Source organism: Nomia melanderi, chromosome 5 (genome assembly GCF_051020985.1).
Source record: "Nomia melanderi isolate GNS246 chromosome 5, iyNomMela1, whole genome shotgun sequence".
NCBI lineage: Eukaryota > Metazoa > Arthropoda > Insecta > Hymenoptera > Halictidae > Nomia > Nomia melanderi.
In genome coordinates, this window is record NC_135003.1 from 8,453,631 (window position 1) to 8,470,376 (window position 16,746).

General features: G+C 43.5%; 1 protein-coding gene across 10 annotated transcripts in view; it reads left to right on the plus strand.

Moving 5' to 3' along the window:
- Positions 1-16,746, plus strand: part of LOC116430907 (uncharacterized) — a 348,971-nt gene that overhangs the window by 189,679 nt on the left and 142,546 nt on the right. The window contains exons 1-3 of one of the 10 annotated variants that reach the window (XM_076367564.1): positions 6,744-6,789; positions 6,905-7,323; positions 7,391-7,494. The exons of 6 other annotated variants lie outside the window; for them this stretch is intronic. The gene's annotated coding sequence lies outside the window, so the exon portion shown is untranslated. Of the gene's footprint in view, positions 1-6,743; positions 6,790-6,904; positions 7,324-7,390; positions 7,495-16,746 lie in introns of those variants that run through there. 3 more of the 10 variants (XM_076367565.1, XM_076367566.1, XM_076367568.1) reach the window with 3 other exon arrangements.

The following is a 16,746-nucleotide window of genomic DNA, read 5'->3' on the forward strand; positions in this document are numbered from 1 at the left end:
TTGTGAGCGCCTCCATAAAATTGTTTAGGGAATTAGGATAAGTCAGGAAGAGACGGGTCATCTTTTTTAAAACGAACTATTACATTAGAAATATCATTGAGATGTAATAGAAAGAAAGACATTTATGGAAGGAAATATAGATAAGGAGAGTAGTTAAATCGACATGTATGCAAGATTCAGTATATCGCTATAAACAGTATTGAAGATATAGATATACGTTGATGTGGATCGGATCATCTCACTAGGAATTATCTTATGTCTCTAGGGATTGAAAAGCTTCCGGAAACAGTTGGTTCGAATTGTTATTATATTGGCTCTGGGACAGTTACGAAGAACTGAAATATTGAACTTAAAAATGACAGTTGTAGAATTGAACTGTTCCCGTGAACCGAAACCGATATAGGTCAGAAGCGATATACCCAATGAAAGTTCCACGTTACTTCGATCCTTCGTAACTATTTTCAACCCCAGAGATCTATCTGTCACTCTCTGCGTGGGCGAGTATGCGAAAAAGTCGTTCGACGAGTGTTCGATATTAATCCGCTTGTCGTGTGAATGGCGTTTGAATTGTGTATATAAAGTGCATTGATCGGGCATTTGGAGCGATGAATTATTCGTAATTGAATTTCTTTATTGCAGTTAATGGTTTTGTTACTGGTAATTCTATGAAAATCTGAAAACTGAGTTAGATAATAGAGACTGGGCGTGATCGTTGAAGCATTTTAATGAAATTTTAATGCGTTTGCCAACGGTTGCGTATTATGTTATTAGAATGTTTGATATAACGAGTGATATTCGTGAATGAATGAAATTTCAAGTGAATTCAATTCCGCTTTTTCAAGTTGAACTTGGTTGGAAACTATCGATTGTAAAAACGATTGCCGAGACACATTCTTTTGTCTGTGAACTTACCACTTACCTTTGAGCTTCACAGCAATTAAAAGTAATACGATGATTATTTCATTCGGCTGTAGTATGTAAAGGCTTGAGCCGCAGAAATTCGTTCTACTTATGCGATGAATGGAGGCAGCGCAAGGAAGCCAAGGTCTCGTCATTACCTTCAATTACGATCAAAACGAATCACGATTGCCGCGGTGCAGCTGCAACATTGTAATCGCCGGTGCATCGGCTTTCGTGCGTTGCACCTGCGTGCTGCACTAGACCAGCGTGCCTCCTTAGTAGGTCGCCAGTCTACGATCGATATATTCACCTTGTTCAGACGCTGAATTCGCCCCAGTGACCTAGCGCCGTTTGCCAAGTGGGAGGATGCACTTTCTCTGGAAACCGTGTGCACCGTTCCACGAGCTTACGTTTCCGTCGATCGATCACGCGGAACGTTTTAAGGATCCTCCGCGATCCGACGATACCACGAACGAAGGATTCCAGCAATGCTTTTAAACGGAAACGTATAGGTACATTGAAACGTTGATATTCATAGGATATTTCTGGAATATCGTAACTGCTGATGTAAATTGGCCATAAAACGAACAATAATCTGTAAATTAATCGTAAACATCTGAATGCTCGCGTGACAAATAATCATCGGGAATTGATAAATTTCCGCGCGCATCGCGCTCGTACATCATTATTCCGTTTTAAGTGGTTATCATCGCGTTAAGGTAACGATCATGGACACGTGAATATTAATTGTGAACGATGCGTGTCAGAGTGCACGCCAGAAACTCCTTGTTACCGGCAGGCTCGCGTTGCCTGTGTACAAAGATCTCTTCCACCGTGACTGAGAGAGTCGTAAACTGTCATAAGTTTCGTTCATTACAAAATGAAATTGTCATGAAATCTCTCTCCGGCGCATTCCTTCAAGCAAATCTGAGGTAACTTCAGAACGTTGTTACCACGGTGATGAAATTCCACCTGTAGTTCGCCAACTATCTCTCACTCGGCAAGAAATATCTGTCTTGTTCCGCGGGTGAATTATACCTGTCCCAATTTATCGATGTTTTATCGTATCTTTTACGAGCCGGATTATTTACCTCTGTCTCGTACTCGGGCGCGAGCAACAAACAACCGAGAAGTCTAAACGTTGCTATTCCTGGTTCCTTTCTCAGCTCAACAATATACAGAGCGATTAAAAAAACAATGACCATCGATCCCCGAACGTATCACGTTTTCCAAAACAAACGAATCTTTTATGTATTCTACATAAATAGATCTGAAAAATTCTACTTTTCCAATCTTATCCTTCAAGCCCACATCTTTCAAGTTCTTTTTCAAATAATCTCACCAGAATTACACTATCATAAATCACTTACTGGAAACAACAATTCTGCTTTCAATTTAGATGCAAAAATTATTCATCTGTAATAGAAACATAAATATTCAATTTCAACTTAAAGGAAATAAATAACATCTACATTATTGTATCAAATTTCGAACCTTTATTGCGTTTGTCCGATATCACGGAACAAAGTGTTAACACAATTCACGCTGGCCCGCGATATTGCGGGTTTTGTTTTCTATATGTATACATGCCTTACACATTAATGTGTATATACCTTCCACCATTTATCTCTTTCTGCATTCGATTCGCTTCAAGAAACAAAACACACACACACATTTTTTATTTCCTTTTATTTTACCAAAATGTATAAGTTTTTTAATATTTTCTTTAACTGCTCATTCTTCAGAGACAAGCAAGTGAGGCCGGTATTTAGGCTTTCAGCGGTTAATATTTAACTAGCGCGTAATCTGTTAAGACCGCATCAATCCTGCTCGATTTCAATGAATACAGATTTCACGTTCGCTTATTAAAAACTGTTCCCTAAGCTATTATATCAGTCCCGTCCCTTCCGAGAAACCAATCGATCGTACACCGACTCAGACGATTGATCCCGTAGTCGATGCACGTTCGCAAATTTACGGAGTGTACGGAGGGCCAAATCGCTCGGCTGTTCTCTTATTACCCGCAATTACACTGTATCCGCAAACAGACGTCGGCGCCGCGTTTACAGCGCAGACGGTCGCCCATTAAAACACAGCTCGGACAACTTGCCGCTGCCCTCGGCCTCGCCTCTGCAAACGAGGCTCCGAGGATGCTGCGCGTCGTATATACGAAACCTCCACCCGGTGATCGACCCGTGAACCGGTACCAAATTACAATGTAACCGTGCGCGGCGTCTCGCGGTTAGACCGCAACTACACGCCGAGCCATCCCGGAAGCGTGTCCGACGGACCCGTTTCATTCGCGCGAGGAAACGCGGTCTCGCGCCTTGGGCCTATGCCCAGCGAACAAAACCGTCGCATACGAAGAAGGAACAAATCTTTAGGTCCAATGCACACTTTCGAATCGTTCAAAGTTTGTTCCTCATTTAGCGTTTTCGATGAACGAAGATACAGCGAAACTGAGATGGGACTGGGATTCATTGGGCGAACGGATGCATTACAAAAATATCAGGTAGCCATAATACAGCAATTAGGAAAAACCCGTAACATCGAAGTCCTGCGGCAGGTTGCAGGTCAAGTCTACCTGAAACGGTTGACTATTGTTTTTTAAGGTATAAATATCGAAAGCTTTTTTTTTCATACTTGTCCTGGTATATTTCTGTAAAACTTGATTTAATTTTTTAAATATAGAAGTTACCTTTTCCTTTTTCACTAAACCTTTGTATTTTTATTTTTGCATAAGAAACCTGCTTCAAAAACATATATCCTAAACAGTTATAAATAACTGAAGAATGTTTGGTCGAACCGAGAGCGGATTGAAACCTGATCGACAGTGTGTATCGAGCCTTATGGTATGTATAGGCGAAACGTAAATAATGGGTTTGTGGGAATATGTTGCAGCTGCGATTGTTTTGAAAGTATAGAGACGAAGTTCTATTACCTTTCTTTCTGTGAGACAGAGGAACTGTGTTTTTCTGTTACTGCAAAACAATCGCTGCGACGTTTGCCTAGAAACTGGTCGTGTGTATTCGCCTAAGGGCGATCAAAGTGGCTTTAACGTAAATGCTTTCATTTAACTGCTTTCATTAAAGCAGAACTGTATTACAAATTTTTGTGTACTACAAGGGAACTAAGCACTAAAGCTTTGTTATTTAAAATTTAAATAACGAAGTTATTCACTTGCAACTTTCCATCTGGGTAAGCTTGATGTTGGCAGTGTAAAAACATACGAAATTGAACAGTTAATTCTGACTCGCTGTAATCGGCTCCAATCGTATATCAGTAGCAATCGGCAGTTGTAAAAGATAATCTATAACTGAACCAACTATTACTTTCGAGTCATTGAGTCATGTATAATCAGATTAGATTTTGCTCAAATACGTTTTAAAGATAACAAGGCTCAATCTCTGCAGGACTGCCCGCGACGATCATTCCCGAGATCTCGTCGAGTCGCTTCAACAGCGGTCTTCTCTGGTCAGTTGCGGTTAAGAACGCGCGACGCCTCGGAAGGAGGACCGCTGTCGCGTGCAACGAGAACCACCCCGCTTCCGCATTGCGCAGTGCGGATATTTCAGACGCGCTGCCGGGCTCGGTTCTCTGTGGTTTACCTGATTGCGCGGATATCGGCGATAGTGAAAAGAATCGATCGGTGTAGAGAACGGGGTAACCAGATTCGAGTCTGAATCTTTGATGGCCGACGAACGGGTCTTGAACTGTCTCGAACCACTCGACGGTTCAGAGACGCGGCTCTGTGCGATCGAACGCTTTGGTTTGTTGGGAACGGGAACAGATGATTGTTTGGATGCGGATGGCGTGGTTTCAGGAATGTTTTGGTCTGAAAATGGAGAAACGATCTTACCTTGCTTGAGATTTCAGTGATCGATCGGTCTGTCATTTAAAAGTGTCATTTTGATCACGATTAGTTTGATTATTGGAAATCACATTCGAATGTGAAGATGTAACGAGCTAATTCTGGAGACTTTCCGAATTTTCCTTCTCGTTTAGTTGTCTTACTGGAAAACCTGTTTAAGATTCTACTGCGAAGAAATGAGAATTTTTCTAAGAAGACAGTTATTAATCAGAATGTTTGCCACTCACGTTTGCACTTGCTAAGTGTTTTTCCTTTACGTCAGACTCGTGAATGCACTACGTTCGCGGTTTTGACATTGCACAATAATGCACAGTCATGATTCTAGCTTAAGGTAAAATCGTCGTTGTTCCGCAGCACGAGTGTTTATCGTTTTGGCATCGGCTGAGAACTGACAAAGACATTCAACGTACACGTGAACTCAAAAGTTAACAGTTTCATTAATCTGAACATTCGAGCCTCGGCCCAACCAAAATTGATGAGGCACACGTGCCTTGTTGATTATTACAAAAAAAATGCTAGTATTGTTCTTCAAATTTCAGTTTTTTGTTTACATACACCACCCACGAAATGATAATAGAATGATGTCTGTAAGAAAAATGTCCATCTCAGAGAACCAAGTAATTCACGAACTCGAAGAAACTTTCTTCTCTACACGTAACGAAGAATATTGGTCGTCCAAGGTCATTCCCCCCACCAATCATTCTAGGCACGCCTCCATAGCCACATTACGCTACTTTTCCCCTCGATCTCGCTGAGTAATGGCCATAGCGAAGATAGGAGCCAAGTGGGCGGTGCGGTGGGAGTGGCCACAAATATTGACCTTGACCGGGAAATATTTTCCGAACAACGTGGAGTCGCCGGAAGCATCTTTAAAAGTAACCTCGATGATGTCAGAGTGCGGTACCAGCGTCCAAAAAAAGAAAAGAGGAACGCTCGGTTTAAACTTATCCACCTCCGCGTTTTTTTATTATTTTTCCGCAGGAAATATCTTTTCAACTTTACGGCTGCATTTTATGACGCGACCTGTATATCACCGGCCACGTTTCTAATAACTCGTGCGGGCGCACGAATGGACTATAAACGCGCTAGGGATTTACGTTCGGCTCGTTCCGAAGCGGAGCGGGCCGAAGTGGGACGCGGGCGTCGTTCGTGCGTCGCGACGCGTTTCCCACGGACGCCGATGAAAGATTATTTCAACGTTTCCCCAACATGCGCGCGTTGATACGTCGATTTCGATTCGAAATGTCCGGTGAACGCGAGGGATGTTTTTTTTTTATTCCGGAATCACGTCGTAACGCGATGATGAACTGCGGAACGAGCGATGGGCCAGGCCAAAATCCATTTTTCAAAACGAAAAAACGCGTTTGAAGCGCGCGTCGTTAACGCGGAATCGATGACATCGTCGCAACTTTATTTTTCCACTTAGCGAGCCGTGCATCACTGTCCTGGATAATATATTCCGCAGATTTCTCGGCACCGGTGCGCCGAGCTGCTGCCGCTGCCGCCGACGCTGGAGCTCATCCTTCTTCCGCGAAGTTTATGATTCCGTGTTCGTGCGCCGGGACGCAGAAAATTGGAAAAGCGAATTTGGCACGAATTTCGCGACAATAACCGAATCCCGCGAACGGCCCGGCGACAGCCCGCGCGACGGATCAGCGTTGATTTCGGATGAATATACCACGGGGAGTCGTTAAATGCTCGAGTGCGCGACATGCGGAGCGAGCGTTTAACGAGACCTTGGCAAGTTTAATCGAGACAAATGCGTTTTCCGAATAACAAGAGGAGATCGGAATTGTTGTCTGTAACGATGCATTAGTCAGCGATTTTGTAATTTGTCGTACGAGGTACTTCATTTGTTTTATGGGGTATAGAGTTTTGTAATCTTTAACGCATTCCGTTAAAATATGTGCAATCTTAAACGGAATTTATTGATAATCGTTTGTCCTAATACTTGTTTCTTTTTTCATTTCAGGTACGTTCTTCGTTTCGGCGTTACGAGATTTCGCGCGCTTCTAGAAGTGAGTAACAACACGAATCTTGGAATCAGTACCTTTCGCTGTATTCATTTATAACGCTACATTTAAACTAGATATTTGTATTTGACCGTTTCGTTTACAAAAGTTTAAACTTTAGGTAACTACGAGCGCCCAATATGAGATGTCAGAACTAAAGAAATTAAAGCAGAGTTGGTCGAGAATAAACTATTAAAAGAATTCTATATGCAAAGGGTTGACCGTCAAAGAACGGGAGGAAGGAACTCGTTTGCCGAGTGGATCGTTGACGAAAAGAATATTCTGCACGGGGCCAGCGCGGAACGGTGCCACGGAACACTGGCAAAGTTTGACTGGGGAGCGGTAACGGGAGTTAACGCGACATCGATCGCAGGTTACCCTTGGTCGTTCCGGTTCCCCCGACCTCTTCGTCCTCAGTTCCTCGCTGCCGCGCGCGCTATAAACGGAGTCAACCGTTCGAGCCCCGCAGAGAGGTTCTACCGGTTTACCTGCATTATTGAATACTCTTTATCGCGGTTATCCACAGATAATTTGTGCCCGGTAAGATTGGACGTGAATATTGAAACAGCATTTATCGTGGTTTTCTTGCTTGTCTCGCTTGTTATAGCGGCGCCGTTTCGAGGTGGGGTTTAAAATCCGTCGGTCCTCCGTCGCCGGGACTGAACAGCTGTTCGCACGTCTGGGACACCGGCTTCTCGCGTTTAAATCTGGGTAATTTATCGTTGAATTGAATAATAACTGACTATGCTATGTTGCTCAAAAGTTTCTGCCGGAATTGTACGTAGAACCCGACTTTCTCCTGGTGTACATTCAAAACGGTAAACGTGGATCAATTTTTCTTTGAAATGATGTGACAAACGGTTTTCAATATGTGACATCTCCCTATCTTTGAAACAGAAATTTTATTTGAAATATTTTCTTGACTGATGAGAAATGGAAAGATAACACTTCTGTATCAACGGAGAGTTGCCATTTTCGTCGAAATTGTAAGTTCCAACGACGTTGATGATCCTGTTGTGAAGGTTCTTTGAATTTCGTCGAGTTTAACTTCGATCCAAGATAATTGAAAAGAATCTCTTCCTTTTAATCGACGTCCCAAGCAGTGCGGGACATCCGAAGCGGAAACGAGAGGAAGCCGCAGATTGAAACCGCAAGAATGATCCGTTGGGCTGATTCGACCGAGCGTTATACCGTTACTTCTGCCATTTTATTACGTACGCAACGTATTTTACGTCCGATCTGCGTCAAGTTGGACGCTCGTGACATAAATCAGTTTTATGCTGGCGATTTACATGTGATTCAGTCGGATCACGTCGGCCGAGTTTTATTCGGTCTTGCACGGGGCGGTTGCACGCGTGCGCGGCCGCTCGCAGGCGCGCGGACAGCTTAGGAGCACAATTATAGGGAGGCGAATAGAGCGAAATTATAGGGGTCTCAGTGCGCGCGGATAAAATGAGGGATTTAAGAAATTACTGTTTCCGTCGGATCGCTTCGGGCCACCCGCTTCAAGCCCTCTATATCGGGGGAAATCGTTTTTTGAACTGATCACGTACCGCCGACCCTACTCTTGTCATTTGTTTTTAGTTCACCGGTTGAAAATTGATCGTTTCATCGGTGATTTATTTCCTCACGATCTCGATATTCTTTGTGCCTCTTACAACGTTCTATTTGGAACTCGTTTGTGGTTTACAGTCTTGGTTCTAGAAAGATTGATGCTTAGAAATAAAAGACCACGTTTTCACGTGTTTAAGTATAGAATCGTAGAAAATTGATGTTCTTTAATAATGTTATTCGAAAGATTAAATAATTTAAATGCGATATTATTTTTGTCGTATACAATTCTCCAGGCCTATTTTCGAAAAATTCATTCTTGAAGAGATCAATCATGGAATGACCTAATTCGCAACAATCTCAAACTTCAATTGCAGCAACTATTCGCCGCGTCGATTATCCTCTTTTCATCATACATTTTTCTCATCCCTTACACGAGTCGGTAGATAGTTACGCGTAAGTACCTTCCAATTCCATTAATTGTCTCTACTATATTCGCCCACTTCACTAAATCGACGATGAAAAAAAGTCTCACATGTGTAACTCATCGAGTCAGAATTAAACGTACCGCTTCCGAAGTCTTTCGAGTGAAAGTATAAGTGCGTCGAGAACGTTTCAACGTCGACGTGGTCTCGCTTGTTAAATTTTCATTCGAATTCACTTCGACGTGCAATAGAAAACGAAGATCCAAGCCGAAAATCGGGCATGCCCGATCCGGGCACGGTTATTAAAGCAGAGACCGCGTTTTCCACGAGGCGGTCGCGAGAAAACTGTTCCCGTTTATTAATTTATCGGTGTAAGGCTGTGCCATTGGAGCGGCGGTGGTGGGAGTACCGCAATTTGGTTTCGGACGAAAGTCAATTAACTGAGCGAGCCACTCGCGAATCAGAAACCGGCAACGTTATCGAACCACCTAGAAAATTTCAGTTCGCCGAATCGCGCCGCGTTAGTGATCCCTCTATCGATCGACCCTCAATTTGTATCGATTTGGGGGTACTGTGGAATTAAAGTGAAACATTGGCAGGCACTGCAGTTTCACCATTAACGAAACGTTTCACTGTTACATTGTTCAGTAACAATGTTTTTAGTTTCTTCCGACAATATCACAAAATGCTGGATCACTCAGTAGACAGTTCTACATTTTTCAGTTAAAACGTCATACAAAAAATTGAAGATATTAGAGCACCCTAGTTAAAATATTTCTAAGTGTAACATACAGATCGGTTTGATTAATATATATTATCAACAACAACGGTACTCAATAAAATGAATTTACCATAAAAGGTAAGGAAAACTATTCACCTATCCATCTCAAAGAAACATTTTCCATAGGAAAACGATCTACATCGAAACTTCCAGGATTAATGGGAGGAACACGAAATCGGCACACGCGCGGTGCTACCGATCTGAGTTAAAAGCTTCGCGATTTTCCGGCACGACGTGGTACGTGCGCAGGGAAACCGGCTCGGCAGCACGGAGCACGTTGGAAAAGCAACGTTCCCAATGAGTATCGAATCCCGGCCGCGATAAAATGTGTACACAAAGCAGGTCCGCGGTACAACGAAAGGCAAACGCGATATCGGATCGGGAACGTTTAATTGAATACCCGCGTCACTTCTTCCCCCTTTTTTTCCCTCCCGTTTCTCTTCGTCCCTGTTTTCTCCTCTTTTTCTCCTTCGCCTCCACGTCGGCCCCCTCCTACGCGATCGGATGTTGCAACGTTGCGCGCGTTTATCGGACACGATGATTTAAAACGGGTAGAAAGCGGCGCGGCCGTACGGTCCCGTCGAAACAACACTCATAAGTGCACGCGCCTGGGACGATACTCGCGTGACGCCGCGGATAATTAAAAGCGGTTCAATTAACAACCGTCCGCTCGCTGCCGATCGAAGGGCAAACTGCCTTCTGGAGATGAGCCAATTCATCGGGAATTCCATATTCATCGCGCGCTCCATTAAGCTGCTACTCGTGCCACCGGCCACGGCCAATTCCAGCCCGCAAACTTTGAAAAGCTGACGCTCCCGTGCCGAGCCGCGTCGTCCCATTTATTTCAATGCCAGCCGAGATTATCGATGTTCGATTTTGACCCTCGCGCCGCCCTATCTGCCCCATAATCGATTAATATTTACAGGCGTTACGTTTACAAGCGACGACGCCCCCTTGACATCGTAATTCTCCGCTGCGTCGTTGGGAAAGCTCTCGCTTGATTTTTCAATGTTTTCGCTGCGATCACTTTAAATTTCATGTTTCGAGGGATATCGACGATTCGAAATACGGTTCGATTAAAAGCTCTGATCTTTGTATTTGGAATTGGTTGTGTCCGCAACTTTGATGTAGCTACTTTTTATCTATTGCACTGATTAATAGGTTGTTCCGAGTTTGTCTTAAATTTAGTATAGTGGCGTATGAGGAAGGTAAATGCAGCTGTTTGCGAAACGAAACACGAGTTCGAAGAGGCTATTGTCCGAATCGGCAATTCCGGTTTGCCTATAAAACCAATATGAAAGATAGTTCGGTCGAAACGGGACCAATTTTCTGAATATTCGATCGCGCGCTTCGTGCGAATGGAGATACCGAAAAGAATTTTCATTGGTCTCGCCTCTCGGACGCGATACATTGAATTTTTTATTTTGCCAAATTTACGATCGCGTGCGTCTCGCCACCTGTGGAGCAACACCCGGGTTCCGATCACGCTCTGCTGTTCCCTTCCACCCGTCCGACTCGAGTACTCCGATCGTTTGCAGAAAATAATTACGCGCCGGCTTTATATAGACACCGGTTTTCCGCGAATCTCGTTAGTCATTGCTTCCTGCGGGCGTTCAAACGTTTCCCGGTGATCACCCAGTCGACGCGGCACAATCGAAACAAGCGTGCGGAGTTGAATTGAAACATCCACGAACCGGCGGCTTAACTAATGGAAACGAAAGAATGCGAAACGTGATTCGATTATGAAATAAGAATTATGAAAAGTTGAATACCTGAACGATCACGTGTCGTTCCTGATTTTAAATCGAAAAATAAATAAATACAATAGAAACTCTTGATTTTCGAAAATGATCAATAATTATTGCTCTGTTGATGTTACGCAAGAATCCAGTTAGTCGATGTATATTCGGAACAAAATCGGTCGCTTTGATGAAACGGTAATAGCTATTCGCCAGAGCTCAACTAATTCCCGGTCAAAGGGTGCACCGGGGAAATAAATTTCCCGAATAAAACTCGAGACAGAAATCTCGACCCTGCACAGAACGAATTTATACTTCCCGCGAGTTTCCGGAGGCAAGCCAAACACCCCATAAATTCACCGGGGCAATAAAAGTTGTACGTGAATCTGTCGGTGAGAGGCGCGAGAACGGGGTCCCCGACAGGTTACGCGAAGTGGAAAGGATGAACCGTTGGACCATCCTTCCCTCTCCCGCCAAAGGAAAAGTCGAACGTCGTACCGGCCGGAATTCGCGAGAAGTTCGCAAAACTGCCACGCAAGTTCTCTTTCCGGCGTCGATGTGAAAATATGAGACGGCCAATTACTTGGACCTTCTCGGACCTGCCTTCCTTTTGCAATCTTTCATTTCTTATTCCTTCTAACGTCAGCTTCTCGTTCATCGAAAACAAATTAATTACTTACTAAACAGAACTATATAACAGCGAGTAGAAGCTTTAAATGCCCTATCACGTTTACGACACTTTTTCTTTCATCCTGCTGTTTCATTATATTTTACACAAGTTTAGTGGAATGATCATAATAACCTTAATATTATAATTCACGGTATTAGATCTTCTTTTTAGAATTCTACGCGTAAAATAAATTTCAGCTGCTCGGTGTATTATGTTCGATCAGTATGCATCACGATCGCTCGCGATGAAATAATATTCTCGATACCTGCGGAATAATAGAGACGATTAGAGCGTCAGTTTCGAAACTTTAAATCCGATCGCGTTGAAAATCGGCGAGTGGTTTCGAACGGTCGGCACGCCCTCCTATAAACAAGTTAAATTAACTGGAGTATCGCTCTCGCGGCCGTGGTAATAGTTAGGTGTGATTTCGGGGCTTAATTCGATCTGCACGGTTTTCCATCATGGTCGCTGTCCCAGAAACCAAGCAAACTGCAAACACCGGCAAGGTTGGCGGACCAATTAGCTCCGACCTTCGCAGCGTCTCAAAACGAACCAGTCGTTTACAAACGCTTCCTGTTTGCCACGACTGAAATTCCCCGAAACCGAGATCGAGGCAGCATCGAGGGCGAACGAGGCGGCGAGAGGCAGAGACCGAGAGAGCGAGGGAGGGAGAGAGAGAGAGAGAGAGAGAGTGAGAGAGCTCACCTTTCCGCCGTTTGCTTCGGAACGCGCGGAAACATTTGCAGTTCGCGGATCATTAAGCGCTCGCCTGCAATTAATACCGCACGCACCATCCTTTGACTCGCGATACCGCGCGAGAAGAGATTAAACCTCTCCATCATTTCTCTTCTGTGAATTACGAACGCGGGAATACGTAATGCTGAAGTAGCGATCGATCTCCGAGCTAAGTGATATTAAATATTTAAGCTTGATCCGTACTACCAGGGATCTATAATTATTCAATGTATACATTGGCCATACACGACGATTATTCCCATTCCATTCTACATTCAAAATTCTTTGTTATCGAATGGTAATATACTGATACGAACGTTAAGCGCGTTAAATCCACTTAATATCGCTGAAACGTCTAGCACGTCACTTTCATGTGCTCCGAGTCACGCCTCCGCGATCCTGTTCGGAAAAAAAGGATCAGCCGGTTACCAGATTAAATTATCGTGGCGGTAAATACCGCGGGAATCGTCGTTATCCTTCATGATACTAAAACGTAGTGGCGAGGAGATGTTCCGCGGCGGATCCCGTCGGAAGATCGATGAAACGCTCCCGTCAACAATTTCATCCCCCTCGCCGGCGGCGCTTCGTCGCGCGGTACATATTTATATCCCCTTACAAGTTTAATACAAATCGGAAAGCCAGGGGATCTTTATTTTACGCGCGTACAGCACGGAGACGTACCGATTAACTTGATACACGCTCTCCCTTCTCTTTCTCCCTCTCTCTCTCGCTCTCTCTCTATCACTCTCTCTTCCTTTCTCTCTTTCTCTGTCTCTCTTCCGACTCGTCGGAGGTGCTCGTAAAAGTTTGTCGACGGGCTGAGAGTGCGCGCGCGAGAGTGCCACGGGTATTTGCAATATCCCGTGTAGAGAACGTGTCATCCGTGTCGGCGTCAAAGTGGCTTCATCGATCTTACACACAGCCTCTTACCACCTCCTCGAAGCCTGAACGAGCGTGCCCGCCGCCGCCGCCGCCGCCGCCGCCGCCGCCGCCGCCGTCGGTACCGTCGTTAACCGCCTGTCTCGAACTGCTTATAGAAGCCGTCTGCTAGTTCTGTGTTCCTATTTGCCCGTCCCGAGTCAGCGATTTTATCGGATAATCTCCTTCATCGAACCGGACCGACCGCATCTCTCGTTCTCTTCCATCCGCGGGTACTTTCAGCGGAGAGCTGATAGAGAGGCACCGCGAACGGATTATAGACTGCGAAATTTCTGTAGATATTTTCTGAGCTGTCTCGGGCATTAGCCATCGGTGGACAGCGGATTTTACGTACTTAAGACAAATACGAATGCATGGAATATAAAGTAACGTTCATAATTAAATTGCAGATCTTCGTGCAAATTCAGATTTCTCAAAATGTAATCGGAGAAATGGAATTACCGTAGGAAATGATTTTTCTAATGGACACTGCAACAACCATTAGATTGGATGTTTTATGTATTCTTTCAGATTGCCTGCATTCTGTACAATTTTGCACTTTCGAATTTTTTATGACTGCATCAAAATCTGCAATCCGTTCGTAAGAATTCAACAAAATTTATTATGTTTTAAAGTTACTAAGATCATTACTTATTTTACTCATTATTTCATTACTAAGATGAATTTGTATTTTACATAAAGACCCAATTCCAGTCATAAGGTCTGATTTCGTACTTTGAAGAACTGCATTTTGGACTCTCATTTCGAATCCGAACATTACTGTGTGAACATGATAGATCGATCGGAAATGATTATCGAGGAGCGCGTCCATTTTTCGTTTCCGAGCGTCTTTTTGTAGAACCGTTCTCGATGTTTGTTTAACCATTCTCTTTGAGCGGACGGTTTTATGGCTTGGTTTCTTGTCGCTTGGGTTAGGGGAAATCTTTTTTCTGTTGGTTGACGAGTCACGTGTTTCAGGGATAGAACGGGAAACATTAAAAGCTGGATTATTCGAGGCTGGGTAAATTCTTCTTTTGTTCTCATCGTTTAGGGGATTCCTTCCTGCAATTCATTTAATTAGTTTCTTCGGGTGATCGATTCAATGGTTACGTTTCAAAGAGAATATTTTCTTTTACGGCCCGATCGGGGGAACGATAGCAAACATTAAAACAGGATTATCATAGAACATGCGTTTTTTTTATCGATTCCAATTGTTTGAAAGAACTGCGCTCGTAATTCGTTTACTTGAATAAGTAAATATTCGCTCTATTCGATTAAATGATTCTTTTTATTTGGTTGAAGCATCTATTTCGGAGAATTCGAATGGAAAGACAGAACGCGATAAAAAGTATTATTGAGAATTGTACAGAGGAGTATCGAAGTTTTTTATCTATTTACACGAAACCTTAAACGTATTGATCGAAGTAGAATGAAACGGTTGTTTTCCGATACCTGTGTTTTCCGACTCTTCCAGAGGAATTCCATTTTTGTATCCTCGTCGATTGTTTGTTTCGACGACCGCGCGTTCGCGTATAATTGTCTGCCGTTACGGCTGCAATTACATCGCAAACACAATATTTACGTATTATAATCCGCGACACCGAGTAATTTTACACAAGCGTATTGATAGCGTCCCAGCCGACGTTAAATTACATCTGGCCCCTCTGTGCCCGAGTAATAAGCCGTCAACGTTGTTCGTCGCGTGGCGTTCATTAAACATAGTTAACAGTGTGTTTTGCGCGGAACGCCGGGTATACGTCGATGAATTAAATTCGGTCGAAAATAATTACGCGGCGAGGTCGGGGACGCAGAAGTTGCGTATAAATACCGTGAAAATTGGACGCGAGGTTGGCTGCTAACGGCGATCAATAATTTATCGTCGAATAATTACATTTTAATCGAATTGCGTGATCCCGAGCGGCGAAACGGAAAAATTTAAAGATACGCCGCGCGCCGCTCGCCGCTCGCGTTCTAATTAATTGACCGTTTAAAACACACTGCGTACCGGGTATCGTTCCGATACTAATGATTTATCGCAAATGATACGACTTCGGGCGTTTAATAGAGTTTGTTTTCTCCGTAGCTTATTCGTATACTATTAATAGAGGTTTCAACTTCTACACGCTGTTTCATCTAATTAAAGTGGATTTCTCTACATAGTTGATGAATTATTTATAAGTTATGAATATCTGTCAAAGTATTATCGTATTACACATATTCCAATAGTCTTCGCGTACAATTCACCCGCGTCTCTTCACAAATACTTCAAGTCACGTGTATAAATTCGTTTCAGCGAACGTTCAAGTCTACGTACATCCTTACCCGAACTTAAATTCCCATAAATCCCGTCGCATCCAGCGACAACTCGCCGAGTTCCCGTGGAAACTCCAATTAACGCGGCGTTCGTCCGTCTCCCGAAATTTCCGTGTCGGCGCGAAGTTGCGCGGTTGAAAACCACTGATCGAATTCACCGGGACATTTCATGCTTCCTTTTTTTTTGTAATTTTTGCAAGCTTGACGCTTGCAGGAGAGGGGAGACCGTATTACAGGACGGAACCGTGAATCACGTGGAAAATCGCGCGGCGTTTCAATTATTGTCGGCACGTCGATTCGACGCGTTACACAGTGACGCCTTCCCGCGAAAAGCTAGCCAAAATTCAATTTTCGAAATGTGCAGCAGCGTTTTTCTGATACAGTAGATTATTCGTCGAGGTTAACGAAATTGCAAGCTTTTTAATGTCTCGAACATTAGAGCCCTTTTAAAGTACCAGGGAAAATTTCTCTTAACAAACTTCTTATTTAACACACTTGACTATTAAAATAGATGATACAAGCATGTAGTAGCCATTTTAAATTTTGCATTTTTAGCAATTGCAAAAACTGAAGTATAAAAATTTTTATGAAAATCCTATGAATTTATTGATTTGGGCTAGTGTTTCGTCAGAAGGCACCATTGTATGTCATCTCTTTCCGTTTGGCTTCTGGTTCCGCGTGGTCTCGTGAATTTTATGAACAGCCAATAAACAATCGCACTAATCGAAACATAATCAACAGTTTCGTCGGGATAGGAATCACTGGATCCGTTTTCGTTCTATTTAATTTTGTTTAACATCTCCGGGGTTCGCGGCTTTTATCCGGCAGCTC